Genomic DNA, 17,111 nt, shown 5'->3' on the forward strand with positions numbered 1-17,111 from the left:
TAATTTTTCGAAAACTGTTCTTACAGACATCGAAAATTGAGTTTTATCTAAAGGGTTAGATTTCAGTATTCCCCCCATTAGTATAAATAAACAGAGAACACTCACTGCTTTCGAAGTTTTGTTTTCCCAACTTAAATATAATACTCCCTATTTCCTGGAGGACATTTCTGGGATGAAATCAAGTTTAGTTTACTTAGCTGACCGATATACCAACACTTATGTTGATCGCAGGGACTTTGTTTGGAATAAAACGCAATTAAAAACTATCAAGGCGTTGAAATCAAATGCTGACATATATATGTGTAAACCAAACAAAGGATCAGGAATTGTAATTATGGATAAATCCGATTACCTTGAGAAAATGCTATTGATTCTCAACGATGCTTCTAAATTCGGGAAACTTGGCCCTGTCGAGTTGACGGATAATACTTGCAAAAACGAGGCCAAGATGCAAAGACGTCTACTTGCATTATTTAAAAAGAATGTTTTTTGCAAGGACGTCTATGACAAGATCAGACCCTCTAGGTCACAACGTCCCAGATTGTATGGTCTCTTAAATCCATAAGCAAGGTGTGTCATTGAGACCTATCTTATCTATGAACATTCTTTAGCTCAGTGGCTTGTCGAAATTCTGAAGCCGGTGCGTGAATTATACAGCACGCACTGTATTCTTGATTCTTTTCGGTTTGTCGAATATCTACGTGAGTTGGATTCGAATGCAGAGACATCCTTTATGTGTTCTTTCGATGTCTCTAGTCTTTTTACTAACATACCGTTAGATGAGACGATACGTATTTGTATTGACGCGCTTTATGGTGGTCGCCTGACTTCTCCACGCTTTTCCAAAGAGATATTTACTGAACTAATTTTAATGTGCACCAAATCAGTGGAGTTTAGCTTTAGTGGCATTATTTATTGTCAAGTTGACGGGGTTTCAATGAGGAGTTCGTTGGCCCCAATTTTAGCTAATATTTTGACGAATCCGTTTTGTTTAATTCTGCAACAAAACCCACCACATGTTTCAGATATGTTGACGACACTTTTGCTATGTTTTCATCGCAAAGTGAAGCGTTATCTTTTTTTAATAGGTTGAATTCCTTGCATGGGGCTCTTATGTTCACTATGGAAACTGGGAAGGCCAATTCTCTTCCCTTCTTGGATGTTCTTGTTGAACGAGACCTGCCTTTCCTTCTTTTCGCAAAGATAGTTTGCCTTACACCCAAATTAGTAATATTGTTTATCTATTTAAATACCAGTGCGATGTTGGTTATGTCGGGCGAACATCTTTGCATGTGCTAACTCATATAAACCAGCACGTTCTATCTAAAATCAGACAGGGGAGTGTGGGATCTGGCAGTGTTTCTCCTTCGGTAATCTTGGACTCTGCTATTAGCCAGCATTTGGTTGACAGTCAATGCTGTGCTGAAAAATATAAAATATAGTGGTTCGAGGTGCTACACAGAGCAGACTCCAAAAACCATTTAAAGATTTATTGCGGTTCGAAAAACCTTCTTTATGCCGGCAAAAGGAGAACGAAAACGTTATTTCTCTTTGGGGAATTTTGACCCGTTTTTCCCCTGTTTGTGTTGTTCCCTTTCTCCTCGTTGTGCCAAGGTTTAGTTTTAATCGCTTTTAAACGCAATAATTTCAGATTAAAGCTTTCTTTTAATCGTTTTTTTTTTCTTAATTTCAGGCACATTCAAATTCCCCGTAGTGTTTTTAATTTCGCCAGTAATATTGTTTTGTATGCTATCGATTTCTCCTGGCGAGTTGATAGCCGAAAGAGCTCTTGAGAAATTTCCGTACATTGTATTTAAATCATTATATATATATATATATATATATATATATATATATATATATATATATATATATATATATATATATATATATATATATAATTTTCTTGTGTTACGTAGCGGGGTGGTATACAAACAGATGATATATAATATAAAGAGGTTTGAAACGGCACCAACTGTTATGTTTTATACTGGGGTGTATATAACCATCGTAGCTGTATGGCGAGCGTACATGTGTTTGTCTTTATATATATATATATATATATATATATATATATATATATATATATATGTAATACAGCCCATATAATAAGCCCATTTTTCATTTTGGCATCGAGAGGTTCCAGGTCGCCTGATGAAGTCTCTTTGACTGAAGCAGATGGCTATTTGTAGCGACCATATGTAACTGTCTACCCCAAATAATATATATATATATATATATATATATATATATATATATATATATATATATATATATATATCGGTCTCTGGTTATTTAAAACAAGATGACCGAAACATGCTCATGACTGTATAGCAATACATTACTGTATATGTAAAAACAATTAAAAAGTATACCTTGCTTTACTTCGGTATTGAGCACTCTTACTTTACCTCTTGAAAATAACAACCTCGAATTATATATGTGTGTTCTATACTTTAAGAGTGTTAACGTTCTGATATGTGGTTCGTCTAGCGTTTTCTCGATTAGGTGTTAATGTGTGTATATATAAATTAACAGTTTGTAGATATCGTTGTCCGTTGGAGCACCAGCAAAAACATACCTCAAATCTTCCTTCCATGCGTCCCTTCTATGCATCTTGAAATTAAAGGTGCTTCTCTTCGAAAGTGAAAACGCTCAGACGGGAATTATATTTTTATATAATCATTTAATCTTTGCTGGATTCTTTTTCAGAGTTGGCACGCTTGTTTATGTTGGACTTGAAGACATCCAGGTTGTAGTCAGGTGGGAAACAGGCAAACGGAACAGAAGCATTGATAATAAAAACTAAAGCACCTACTATTAATAAAATAAACTTTACCAATAGTAATAACATTATGATATGTTTGAAAAGTTATTAAAATAATTAACCAATGAAAAAAATATACCCGTAATAAAAAAAAATATATAAAATGCTCAAAACCAATTAGATTCATTTATCCCTGACGATAAATCCAGAAGGATTGCAAAGTAATCAGACTTACGATAAATATCCATCACACATTTCCTGTTTTTTTTTTTTTTAATTTTTTTTTTTTTACATTTTCACCCCAAACAAGGTACATTGCCACTTTGATGTAGGGAGCTACTATTAGGGACACATGCTGCAAGGGTACTAGGTGGGGAGTTGGACAGCAAGATGTCGGTTCACGTTACACTTGAACTTCTGCATGTCAGTACAGTTGAGGAAGCAGGATCCTGGCAGCGAGTTCCAAAGTCTAGTGGTTCTGGGGAAGAAACTACTGGAGTAGAAGGCTCTCTTACATCTAGGGATCTCTAATGTGAAGGGATGGGACTGTACTGCTTGTCGGGTTTGTCGAGGGTATTTACATAAAGGGGGCACAAGTGCTTGCAGCTCGTCGGAACATACACCGTTAAAGTACTTGTAAAACAAGCAGAGGGATGCTACATTGCGTCGATGGGACAGAGGCTGAAGCTTGGATGATAGTTCAGGACCTATTTGGTTGGCGACTCTCTTTTGAACCTTGTCTCCGAGTGAAAGACTAGTAGCAGATGTACCAGCCCAAATATGACAACAATACTCCATACATGGGCGAATGGTGGCCTTATAGAGGTATAGGATACTTTCAAGGGTCAGTAGCTTTCTAGCACGGTAGAGAGAACCTACCTTTCTGCAACGATCCTGGAAATGCTCTCAATGTAATTGTTCCAACTCATGTTTCTTGTGAACGTTAGGCTGAGGAGTTTAAAAGATGTGCTTTCCGATAAAAGTCTTTGGCCATTGCTATTGGTGGTAGAGAAGGTTTCTTGTAGTTATTGAAGGAAACAAGTTTAGTCTTGGCAGCATTGAATGTGACCATCCATTTTTGTCCCCATTCCACTACAGATTGGAGGTCATCCTCTAGTGTTTCTGCCATATCTTTAGATATGTGTTTATTTGTTTTCCTGTCGTGTCTGTTATAGAGCGTGGTGTCATCAGCATATATACCCATCTCATCGACAATTTTGTCAGGGAGGTCATTTATGAATATTAGGAATAATAAATGGCCAAGGATAGACCCCTGAGGTACACCCGCATTTATATCATATTGTTTAGATGTACGGCCATCAAGAATAACCTGGATTTTTCTCTTATCTAAGAAGGATTCAATTATGCTAAGTATTCTTCCAGTGATACCGTATGGTCTGATTTTCCTGAGAAGACCTTCGTGCTATACCCTGTCAAAAGCCCTAGATATATCTAGAGCTACAGCTCTACCTTCCCCTGCTTGGTCAAGTGAATGGTATATACGCTAAGAGGTTACAGTTAGAATGTCTGCTGTGGAACGGGCTTGCCCAAATCCATATTGTTGGTCGGTAAGAAGTTTAGCATCTGTAAGGTGATGGACTGGAGCTTGGTTAATTATGGACTCAAATATTTTGGCAAAAGGTGGGAGGAGACTAATGGGGCAGAAATTTGCTGGGTCAGTTCTTTCGCCAGAATTCTTGAAAACTGGTACCTCAGAAGCAGTTTTCCAGCAGGCAGGAAAGCAAGATTCATTAAGACATTTGTTAGAAATGAAGACTGTTATTCGGAAGTTCAACAGGAGCGCAACGGTTTATATCCTGGCTTGAGGTAGTTGCTTGTCTAGCCGCACTGATAAGCTGTGAAACAGCGAAATAGTACTGTATGTGGATGACTATAATGCTCCCTATCTTAGGTTGAGCATTTGGGAAGTAATATACAAATTACCATTAGCGTATGAAGCGATGCTCTTTGTGTAAACAAACTGAGCTTAGGAACTTTGGACAATGTCAAAACATTGTTAATTCATTGCCCGCTTAGCAGCAGCCGTATAGCGCAACGGTTAGAAGCTCCGACTGTCCTTTGGGCGATCGGGTTTCGATCCTGGCTTGAGGTAGTTGCTTGTCTAGCCACAGTGATGAGCTGTGAAATAGTGAAACAGTACTGTATGTAGATGACTATATATATATACATATATATTTATATATATATATATATTAGTAAGTTTTGAAAATATATATGGCAATTAAGCTACAGAGAATTTACCGCATTTCATTCAAGTTGGGGTTCGTCAGGCTATACTTAGTAGCTTAATTTTCATATATATTTTCAAGACATACCTAGCTCTACTTACAAATCAAACACTGTCGAAGTAAATACTGAAGATCTTTCCATAAAATTTTATGTAGATACATATATATATATATATATATATATATATATATATATATATATATATATATATATATATATATATATATGGAGAGATTAAAAAGGAAAACAAACATGTTTATAAACGTTTCATCTCTCTATAGATGTATGCGTGTGCGTGGGTTTGATTCCCTTTCCATATTAATATTAAAATTCTTATTTCTGTTCGGACTATACAAGGACCTGTTAAAAGATTACTTGATATTTAATACATTATTTTTATGTTTGTGCGTCTACTTACTAGAAATTTCTCTAGAAAATCACTTAGAGAAAAAATACAAATATTCCTATTCCTTCAAGTTTCTCTCTCGAACGAAGCCATTTTGAAAAAAAAAATCAATTTATTGTGCTGACGATGAAGATGCCACTCAAGAATTCTGGAAATCTTAACGGAAAATCCAATTTTTATCGAATTATCCACAAAGATTTCCAATAGTAAAGGACAGTTTACATATCTATATGAAACTAAAATAAAACAATTTTAAAGAGATAGAATGTGTTTTACATATAATCGCTGAATGTTTGAATTACAGAAAAAGAAGAATGATTTGCAAATCACCAAGTTCACCGCGTCGAAGAACACGTGACACAAATCTATCCTGTTCCCTTTCCAATGTTATCACAAACGCTTTCTTCAACTAACACCAGATTACAAAATGCACCGTACCGACGTCGAACCGACAAAAAAAAAAAAAAAAGAAATCGTCCCCAATTGAAGGTATGCCGACTTTTTATATTGTCAAACCTGACCGCGTCTCAATTTACATAAAACCTTTTTGTCTCGTGTGGGTCAGGTATCGAGTTTAAGACTTTTTCTCTTTCTTAAGTGAATGACGCCCGCGTTAATCATGCACACTACAATTTTCCCTATAATTAAGTTGATTGTATTATGTAGATTCAATATCCAGATAACAAATATCACAGGACAAGACTAAAGTTGCACTTAGGATATGGTTATACAGGATGTTCTAAAAACTCTTTGAAAATGAAAGAAAAAAATCCTTTTGGTAAAAGTTATATGTGTAGTATGTGTTATATTTTAAAATAATTATTCATTTTGTGGTTAAATAGTCAAGTGTTAACTATTCTACACTTTCCAAGTAAGATTTCCCGGGGTTTAATTCGACACACCTCTGTCAAAATTCGTTATTCTTAAACTCTTAACTCTGCTGTTAACACTTGCTACTCCAACACCCACTCCCAAACTGCCTGAGTCTCTGCAAAATCAGCCTTTTTTTATTTAAAATCGGAAGCATTTTATTTGCATATCAGGTGACAAGATCGGAAGCATATAAAGAGAAGCTTGCGCCAGTTTTTTCTTTTCTTTTTGTTTGCCAATGGACACTACAGGTTGCATAAAAACAGGTTTGTACCAATTTTAAGGCATTATTTAATGCTGAACACAATAATTTTGAATAAAGGCTTCACGTTCTTTATCTCTTCAAATATATTGTGTTTGGTTTGGATGTTTTAAAGAAAATTTGTGTTTTTGTTCTTTACTTTGCAGAACATGATCGAATTTTTCCAAGAGAAAATAACAATACCACTAATGTTTAACGCATTTTAGATTAGGAAGCCAGTATCTTCGGACAACCTTAAAATTCAAAATGTACCTTCACCACGACCTCAAGTCGAGAACTAAGCCTAGAGCATGCGACCTTCACAATGTTATCCGAGAGATGTGGGAATACCAGTGTGATCCTGATAATTAACTCATCCATAGGGTTACAGTCAGTACAGTTGTTTTTATCAACTGTCTCATGGGATTGCAATCTGACGCACCCGGGGTCACATATTAGAACTGTTAAAGTTGTAGAATTTCCCAGACAGTCAACCCTACATTCTTCAGGAGATTTGACATGGAGCTGAATCCTATTGCTACGCGTATTACCTTCCAACAGTTAACATCTAAACTCTGATAAAGTTAAACTGGAGTAAGATTTTAATATTGTTTCAACATGTAATAATTCTAACCTGCCAGTTTAAAGCAATGTTATGCAATATAACAGAGATACTTCATTTGTAGAAACACTAGGTGTTCGAGATAAATTTGACGGTTTTTAGAAACAAAAATCAGCATATCTTGGCTAATAATTGATTTGTTCTGAAAAGTTTAATTTAATCTTTTGTTGAACAAGGCCAATAGAAGAAGTCGCCTTGAGCCTCCAACACGACCTCCAGGTAAGATTTGAATATGGAGTATACAGCATTCATAATGTCTGCCAAGATAAACTTGAACACCTGTATGATTCTGGCCATCAACTCGTCATTGACGTCGCAGACATTACGGTTGATGTTCCAATTTAACTGTCTCATCAGGAGGGCAAAGTTAGGTCTGTTTTAATGTGGGTAAAATTGAGTCTCATCAAAAGAGGCACTCTGAATTGAAATGCAAATAAATGTTGCTACGATCTAACAGGGTTACTATTTCATTGACCAAGGAGCACCAGGTTTATGAGAACGTTAATAGTTGTTATAAAAGAATTTGAAAAAATTATATCAAATAATCAACTGAGATAAAGTTAAACCTTTTATTGCGTTAAGCTTGGAATAAAAAAAAACAGTATGCGATATAGTAAGTATATTCAGCTAAGGTTTTCTGAGTAAATCTTTTGCCACCTCAAATATAAATCGTTTTTAAAAAGCAATCCTTTAAGACAGAAAGCATATAATATTCGTACGAGGTTTCCATCCCCTATAACCAATGTTTAAAACATATTAATTTGGTTTTCGTTATTGTCAAGATGGTCTGGTATTTGACTTCCGGTTTTTCCTGTTATTTAGTTGAATTATTAGTACAGACGAATAGGACGGGAATCTTTAATATGGGGAAAAGGGAGATATCAACACTTTATCTAAGGGGAAGGGAATCATTCATTAGTTGGACCACAACTAGCTTGTCACTGACGTCCTGTCTGCAGAGCAGAAATCAGAAGTCAAAAATAGCAAACAATGTTAATTATAACCAAAGTTTCTAACAACTTATAACATAGCAAAACCAGTGATTGATTGTAGAATAATTAATATCTACATTGATCAGAAAACAATTTTTCTTGCAAGCGAAAATACAATATAAAACGAAAGTCCGTTTCTTTATCATCGATATCTTTCTTCCTACAAAAACAATATTTGATTCTGGTGTGGCAGTTTCTCTTGTAGACCATTACAACATATTGTTAAAACAAATAATATATAATTTGATTTAATTCCTTCTAGCAAATACTTTGTCATGGTTGGAATTATTTCAAATAGATATAGTCGTTCATATAGAGTTATTTTGATTAGATTAAACCAAAAATATTTTGGAAAAAACAAAAACCGCACGGTTTAAAAATTATATTGCGAGAGAACACTAGGCATGTTATTTATTTTTATCTTACAACTGGAATATTTTACACATGGTCAGGAAAGTAGGATTTAAAAAGCCAGCATCTTAGAAGAAAAAAAATTATCTGGACAACACACCGGCATTTCCCGATTGGAGCACCTCAATCAATTATCAATAAATTAACCCCTTGTCAAATGGTGAGAAGGTAAAGCCTAGGAGGATTGACTACCTAGAATTGCACAATACCATACTTCAGACATAATATAAGTTTAAAATATCAAAATCCAATATATAAATTAAAGTCAGTCGTTTTATCATTTCTTTGTCATTGATAATTTTCTTCCCACCAAAGCAATATTTGATTTTGATTCATCATTTTTTTTATCTGTAGATCGTTATAAATTGATGCAAAAGGTTGTTCATAAGAATAAAATATCATTCCATTTAATCCCTTTGAAAAAAAATAACTTGTTCAGTTCAGAATTTTTTTTAATGGCCGCCGTTATTAAAACTGCTCGAACTTTGTATTCGTCCATACTGAGTTATTGGCCTTAGAGCGTAACAAAACAATAATATTTAAAAAAAAAAAAAAAAAAAAGAACAGCATAGTTCAAAAAAAGGAAAGCAAAACAAAGTGCAATACATTCCCGGGTAACGCCGGGAATGTACAGCTAGTAAGATATAAAACTCACCAATTTTTCTTTTGGTAATGATGCTATAATTTTCAAGTGTAATTCCCTAAAATGTAAAAAGAAAAGAATAAAAATATTTTTTTAGTAATTCTTAATAGGGTTGAAAATAGTTTAACATACAATTCTATCTCCAATTTTCAGAATATAAAGGGTAAGTTGCATAGCAGTTTAATCAGAAGCACCATATTATACAGCAGCAAGATAGTAAAATAATTACAAGCAGCAAAATCCAACCCCTTCACTTTTGAATTCCCTAGATGCTGGAAAGCTTTTTACTGTAATTGTTTCTCCCCTTGGACTGCTAGACTTTGAAATTATCTTCCCATTTCCTGTTTCACTGCTATACTAGCATGCATAAGTTTCAATCTAATACGAACAAACAACTCTCTCCTCTTTCTCATATAGCCTCTTGTAGTCATGATCTCAAATAGTAAACCTTTATGTCCGAATGGCAATACGCTTTGTTTGGCATGAAAAAGAGGAAACAAATGAAAATAAAGCTAGTTTACAGGGGTTAACATATCAGGCTGAACTTTTAACTATGGTCGCATGTGCTAAAATGAATTGTAGATTTTATTAACGATTACATCGCTGGCATTTTGGAGGTGTTACCCTATAATATAGAGATTTGTTTTCGGCAACCTCAAAAAACAAAAAAAAAAAAAAAAGAAAGGAAAAAAAAAAGACAATTAACGTCCTTAGAAATGAAAACAGTTGCTTTTTTTTTATCAGATTTGAACAATTTTACAAACGCAACGTCAGCAGGTGATGGTATGAATTGAAGCGATTGGTTCATAAAAAGAGAATAAATTCTAGAGGGAAAGAAAGAGATGAGAAATCAATATTCTTTCAGTTAGTTAGAAAGGCCGGTAATTGCTTGCTTTTGGCGGCTGATCAATCTTAACGATTAGCAGACACGAAATTTGAAAATGAGAAGGGATGAAAAGTATGAACTCCCCAATGCGAACAATAGTTGAATAAAAGCTCAAGTTAAAAATTCAAATCCCACAAGTAGGTCGTAAATGTGGATTCCATTAATGAAAAAAATTCATTAAAAAAAATGCAAAGTGGATTTTTCAGAAAACAACCAACAATTTTCTTGGCTATTAAGTTACCGTTTATATAATGGTCTGTATGACCAGGTAAAATGTTAAAAAATGACAAAACAGATACCCACGAAGTTGGTATTTTCTTGATCTGTGTTCTTCTGGATGGATAATATTTAATATTTAGACATATCTATTCATTCTCAAGTCAACTGAGGCAGTTTTTGTCAAGGAAGTTCTGTTATTCAATGTAATTATGTACTAATTTAGATAAAAATGCAGATTCATTCCTCGGGGAAAATATTATGTAAAAGAGAGTTGTTATATATGTATGAGATAGAGAGGAATAGGCTAGGTTCAGGAGAAAGATTGGTTTGGAGAGAAGTGTGAGAGAAAAATAGACAGACACATAAAGAGGCAGAGAGATAGAAGTTTTAACAGAAATAGGTAACACTTTTGCCCGAGGAATGCCGGGTAGCCTTGCTAGTCATTTATATAGACCAAAGATCATTCAATGATACAAGCTAATAAGACTGATAGATTGACAGTTGAATGATTAGGAATACACTAATAACATGCTAACAATTTTCGTTTTCATTTTTACTAACGACTCATCACTTATAAAGGCCAAAAACAATGTTATAGTCAGCTTAGAAGCAGTCCCACGGTATTTTTTTCCCGATATAAACAATTATGGGAAAGAAAATTTGAACATAAAATTTTTGTTTAGTTTTAGGCACAGATGGGAAAATTCTTGAGAAATATTTTAGCTAGACACGTATTTGTTGCAAATGTTTTACAGGGGAGATCATAGATTGAGGGTCAGTCGAGCACATGTTATGAAAATAACAATAGAACAGAGACAGGCTCGCGACGTCTCTTCTATGAGAAAGAGAAAATAGAGAGGCAAAGAGGTCCTAACCCACTAGATTTTGAAGCTGGTTTTGTACTCTATCAAGTGTAATCTAGACAGCTCCAACTCCGGTGTTGTAACAGTACTCCATTATAGAATTTATTTGACTCTAGTATGGGTAGAGGATTTCGTCCAGCAGGGGATACTTTCTGAAGTGGTCAAATGATCCAACCTTTTTCCAGTGGCTTTAGCAAGGGATCTAATGCAAGTCTTCCATTTCAAGTCAGTCTCAAAAATTTGTCAAACAGCATGCTTCCTCAAAATGGAGCCGTTAATTTCAATTAGGGTCAAGTAGGGAGTACACACACTCATCTCATCTGACAAACCATATCCTGCCTGAGGAAGTGCCAGTTTAGTTGCTTAAAGTTTAACTATAGAAAAGGTACTAGTAGAAAGAAGACCAGGTCTGGGAGATATATTTTCACTATTCCAATTCAAATCAGATTTGCTTACTGACATAAACCTTCTCATGACAGTGTTCTAAGTAAGCGTTATTACTTTTGTGCTGGCTCATGGCAAATTGAAACAAGAAGATTGCTTTACAGGGCTAACAGATGCTTTCTATCAGGTTCTCCTTAAAACCAACGTCAACAGTCTAGTTCAATTTTTTAAATTGCTTTTTCCTTCCAACTGCGATATTTTGCAAGCTCTATGCAGTTTTTGAAGATCAATCCTTCCAGGCCTACTCTTTTCCTTCTGAGAAAAGATTAGTTTATTGCTAATCGCCTAAAGCGACCTGAGTAATTCTAACATCTTCCAGGCATTTTTCGCAGGTCAGTGTGCGCTTCCTTGGGGGCATTGACTCTTTAATTTAACTGTTCACCCTTGTGTTACATCATTCCGCCTTGAGAAGGAAATAAATAACTTTCTATCTTGTTTTTGGATTTTCCTTTTCCGTGATGGATTGCCTTCACTACGCCGAGGAGATTCATTTGTATGCTAACCATTTGGAATATCAAAGAGGGATTAACAAGAAATCGAACCTGCCCAAGAGTGAGCTGTTATTGTGCAGAGCAAGGGCGTTCGGCTCCCTGGGGTATTTTACATTATCGCAATTCTACAGCCGTAGATCCAACTTGATTCAACTTGATGGCATAAAAATATCAACAAATCGTTAAACAATATTTCAGAATTCAAACTTCAAAACTTATTTTATTCTTTAGACTACCGTACGTTTGGGTAATTGCGCCAACCAGCTAAAAGTGCTCTTTTGGTAACCACGCATATAAAGAGCATTTTTTTCTTGTTGGCAGAATTACCCCCGGATTTAGCACAATTACCTCAAAGTACGGTACTGTTTTCATCTTGGATGTTATTCTTATAACATTTTCAGTATTGCTGAGTGTTCACTAATGTTAGAATGATTAATCGGAATCGGGAATCAAAACTTTTTCAGTATTTCAGTATTGGAAAGTTTGTGCCTATTTTTTTATGCCAAAAGCGGTACTTTTGTATGTGTTTTCTTTTTTAAACTGAATTTTCCATTGCTGGTACTAATGATAAAATAATAAATATTTATTGATTTTTAAACTACTAGTAAAAACTAAAATCAATATAACCCACCGCAAATGTATTATTTACGTTTACGAAAATACATGACATATTACATGGGTTTTTACAATAATGCGAAAATTATTTTTTAAAAAATAATAAAAACAACTCCATAATTAAATATTTACAGATTTTAAAAGAATCGGAATCGATAATTATAGCGCAATCGGAAAGTTAGAACAGAATCGGTAATTACATTGAAATCGGGAAAAATATTCGAATCGTCTCGTTATTAATGTTCACATATCCAATTCCTCATACAAGCCAAATCCTGACTGGTAACTGCCAGTTTAATAATTGATAACAAAACCATGTAACAGATAGAATTAGTTTACATGGTACTAAGAAAGAAGAGTATATTTCTCTTTATCTCTTTTTATCTCTCCACTCCAGCCCTGGGTTACATACTATTAATACTTGTGGTGATATTCCCTATAATTTATAATAGACTCTTTTATCTTTTGTAGTTAATTTTATTATTTTTCAACATGAATTAACAATGTGTGTGTGTGTGTGGGGGGCTTTCGTTTGGTTATTATGTTTTATTGGATATTAACCCTTTTAGGTTATTTCATGCCGAATCCAGTAATTTTGATAAAAGTTTTATGCTTGAAGTTTTATATCCTCAAATATTTATTCATGGTGTTTAGTTTGAATGTTTTGTTTTACAGAATATCAACCCTTTCCGAATTATTTAATGTTGAACCCGACATTTTTGGAAAAATAATATGCTGCAAGTTCTTTATATATTCAAATATTTATTCACGGTGGTTGGTTTGGTTGGTTTGTTTTAAGGCATGTCAACCATTTTTTGACTATTTAATGTCGAATTCAGTAATTTTGGAGAAAAATTAATCATCAATTTTTTATATATAGTTATTAATAGTGTTTTATGTGGTTATTTTTTTGAGAAAAAAAATGTTATTTGTTCTTGGCTTTGCAAAACATAATTGAATTTTGCAAAGGGAAAAATAGCATCAATGCTTAGTGCATTTAAAGCAGGAGACCGATATCTTCAGATCGCCTGATGTGGTACCACGAAAACTAAAAACACAGACCAAGCTAAGACACCCAGAAATACTCGAAACGCGAAATGATTCAAGAAACAACTCTGTCTGAATGGCTTAGAAGACATGTTATGACTAGGGCTATAACAAAGAATATTCTTTTCATTGTTTTGACTCTCGAGTATATATCTGACACAGTTAGACACAGTTAATCAATCGAGAATCACATCACTTTCTCTAAAACATAAGATATTAACTGATATATACTCGAAAGTATAAAATAATGAAAGGAATATTCTCTTGTCATAGCCCTAGTTATGACTTATTGATCATTATGTATTACTAGCCTGGGTGCCTGGCGTTTCCCAGGTGTTTGGAGGTGTGTACTGAGCAAAAAAAAAAAAAAAAAAAGTGGTAGTAGGCAGGCAGGCTCGAACCTGTACCGCGAAGGAGGAAATGAATGTAAAAAAACAAAAACCAAAAATGTGACATCTTTGCTGTTGCGGTCGTCATTAAAGCGAAAGTGACAAATATTTAAATTAAGTCTAGTCAATCGAAAAGAGGGGATGACTTTCTAAATTATCGGCGAAAAAGCGACCCCTCCCTGTAGAAAAGTGCCAGGTTGAGGATGAAGAAATTAATGGTTTTTAGCCAATTTTTCGATATTTATCGTCCGAAGGGTCGCGCTTCAAAACGATACCAATCTCGTGAAAATCCGTCGCCTCTGTTGAAATCTTTAGTCAGACATACAAACATATATACATACATTTAAACAGACAGGTGAGATTTATATTATAGATAATTTAAAGAACTTCTCATGAATATAAATCGTCAGAATGAGGTTGAAACCTAAGGCAAATTGACCATTAATTTTATGCTCGTAGACTTATTTACGGATCACCATCGTTTGATCTAGCAAGTGGGATATTCTAGAAGAGAATATAGTGATATTGATATTTATTTCAGGATCACCAAAGAGAATATACAAATAAAGAAAATGCATGTAAATTATGAGTAAACAAAGAAAAAAAATCTGATTATAAAAATAAGCGCTCGCTGTTCATTATAACAAATCCCATTATGTAAATCTGTTCGAGTTAAGGCGAGCAGAATCAAAGAAGCAGGAACAACAATAAACACTGTTTCATTTTGCATTGATTATACGACATTTTTGAGCTTTGGTTCATACAAATCTCTTTAAAGAAAATAGTTGGAAACAATATGAACTAAAAAGGTTAAGATTACGCATATGACAAACAAGTTGTTTTTTTTTGCATTAATCGACGGCTGTATTTATTAGAATGAGCAAAAGATGTGCGCGCAGTGTTGAAAAATAAAGGATTGTACAAGAATTTATTCAAAAGCAATAACTATTATTCAAAATAAAGACCACTATTAGACCAGATTAATCTGTCAGATTAGTTCAAAGTAATATACAGTTAACTTTAAATCATCCTTATCAACAGGGAGGTGATGGTGGTTAAGTGGTTAACGACACGAGCCGACAATAATAAAACGATAGCAATATCCCATTATGAATATTTTACCCGTGGTTGGTACGAACAAGAAAGAAAACTACATAACTAAATATATAATGAGCAGAAGAGGCGAATTTTGGATTTTGTCTTTATTCTTTTTTTTTTTTTTTTTTTTAAATATTTCAATAGCTTTGCCAACTTACATTTTCCTGATTCAAACAATATAATTTAAGATGAACGACTGACCAAGCATGTAATTTTTTCTAATATATATATATATATATATATATATATATATATATATATATATATATATATATATATATATATATATATATATACCCTGCACTGAAGATTCCCGAAAGAATGAAACACTAGTGTCTGTAGGTATTTAATTATTATAGTAAAAAATAATCATATATCAAGTTACAATTATTGAAAGAACATATAATGATGCTTTGTGTCTAAAATCCTTATTCTAATTTTGATCCACATTTATTACATGATTTTGATTCTAGAAAATGTCTCAGATTTAAGGCTTAAGCATAAGTTGTCTTATGAAGAAACTGAAATTTAGGGAATCTTGTTTAATTGTGGTCAAATGACTACGGATAAAATTTAATGCATATCTGGAATGTTTGAAGTTTCAAAAGAGAAGTAGACTTTTGTCGATATTATTCCCTCTAAATAGAAACCAGCTTCAGTTTCGTCTGTACAACTTAATTTAAAGTCACTGTACCACCTCAATTGCTGTTTCTGACTAAGCAGAGTCAGAATAACACTTACCAAGCCATTATTTTAATTGTAACAGTATTTTTCCCACCAGAAAGAAATACTTCATTAACACACACACACATATATATATATATACACATATCTATACATATAGATACATACACATGTGTATATACATAGAGGTATATACATTTATATATACACACATAAATATATATATACACACATATACATATATTACATATATTCATGAAACCATTTCAATATTTTTCCCGATTCCGATCAATTAGCGATTCCGTACTAAATTCCCGATTCCGATATAATTACCGATTCTGATTCAGATTCTTTATAAATCTCTAAATATTTCCCAATGAAATGATTATTTTGTCCCGATTACGTAAAAATAAATCTTAAATATGCATATATTTTCTCACACGTAAAAACCCGATTGTATAGATCGTAGTTTTATTAGTAATTCCAATCAATAAATATTTATTATTTTATTATTAATACTAGCAATGAAATATTTTGAAACAAAATCAAAACAAAAATGATAATAAAAGGAATCGTTTTTGGCATCGGAGAATAGACACGAATTTTTCTGATTCAGATACCGATTGCAATACCCAAAAACGTTCTGATGTTTTCAATTCCTGATTCCGATAAATCGTCCTAACACTAATATACACATATACATATATTCGATGCCTCCATTCAGTCTCGACAGACAAAGGATACTCCTTGTAGGAGCAGCAGTTCGTGTAATTGTAAAGCACTGTTTGAGTCCAGTGGCAAGGATGACTGGAAACAATGCCGAGATAAGTAGAGAGCACACACAGCATCTGAAAGTCCCAATTGGTCATCCATTTAGTCCTGACCATGTTTAACGTTGCTTAACTTCAGTGATCTAGCAGAAACCGGTATATAAATGTAATTATGTCATATAATATATATATATATATATATATATATATATATATATATATAAATAAAAATTATAACACGGAAATTACATAATTGTCGATGCAATAATTTATTTCAACCTTATGGTATTTTCAAGCATCTAAATCAGACAATTACATTTTTGATATTGAAAAAGAAAAGAAAAGATCGGGCTTCGACCCTCAAAAAACCAAAGGTGGTGGTAGTAGCAATCCACTTAATACA

General features: G+C 33.6%; 1 long non-coding RNA gene across 1 annotated transcript in view; it reads right to left on the reverse strand.

Moving 5' to 3' along the window:
* The window catches only part of LOC145280014 (uncharacterized), a 1,242,036-nt gene that overhangs the window by 1,110,819 nt on the left and 114,106 nt on the right, over positions 1-17,111 (reverse strand). The window contains exon 3 of the long non-coding RNA XR_013868525.1: positions 9,215-9,260. This is a non-coding gene — a long non-coding RNA (uncharacterized LOC145280014). The remainder of the gene's footprint in view (positions 1-9,214; positions 9,261-17,111) is intronic.

This window comes from Euprymna scolopes, chromosome 1, assembly GCF_053919585.1.
Source record: "Euprymna scolopes isolate OS-2025 chromosome 1, ASM5391958v1, whole genome shotgun sequence".
In the NCBI taxonomy this organism is placed as follows: domain Eukaryota; kingdom Metazoa; phylum Mollusca; class Cephalopoda; order Sepiida; family Sepiolidae; genus Euprymna; species Euprymna scolopes.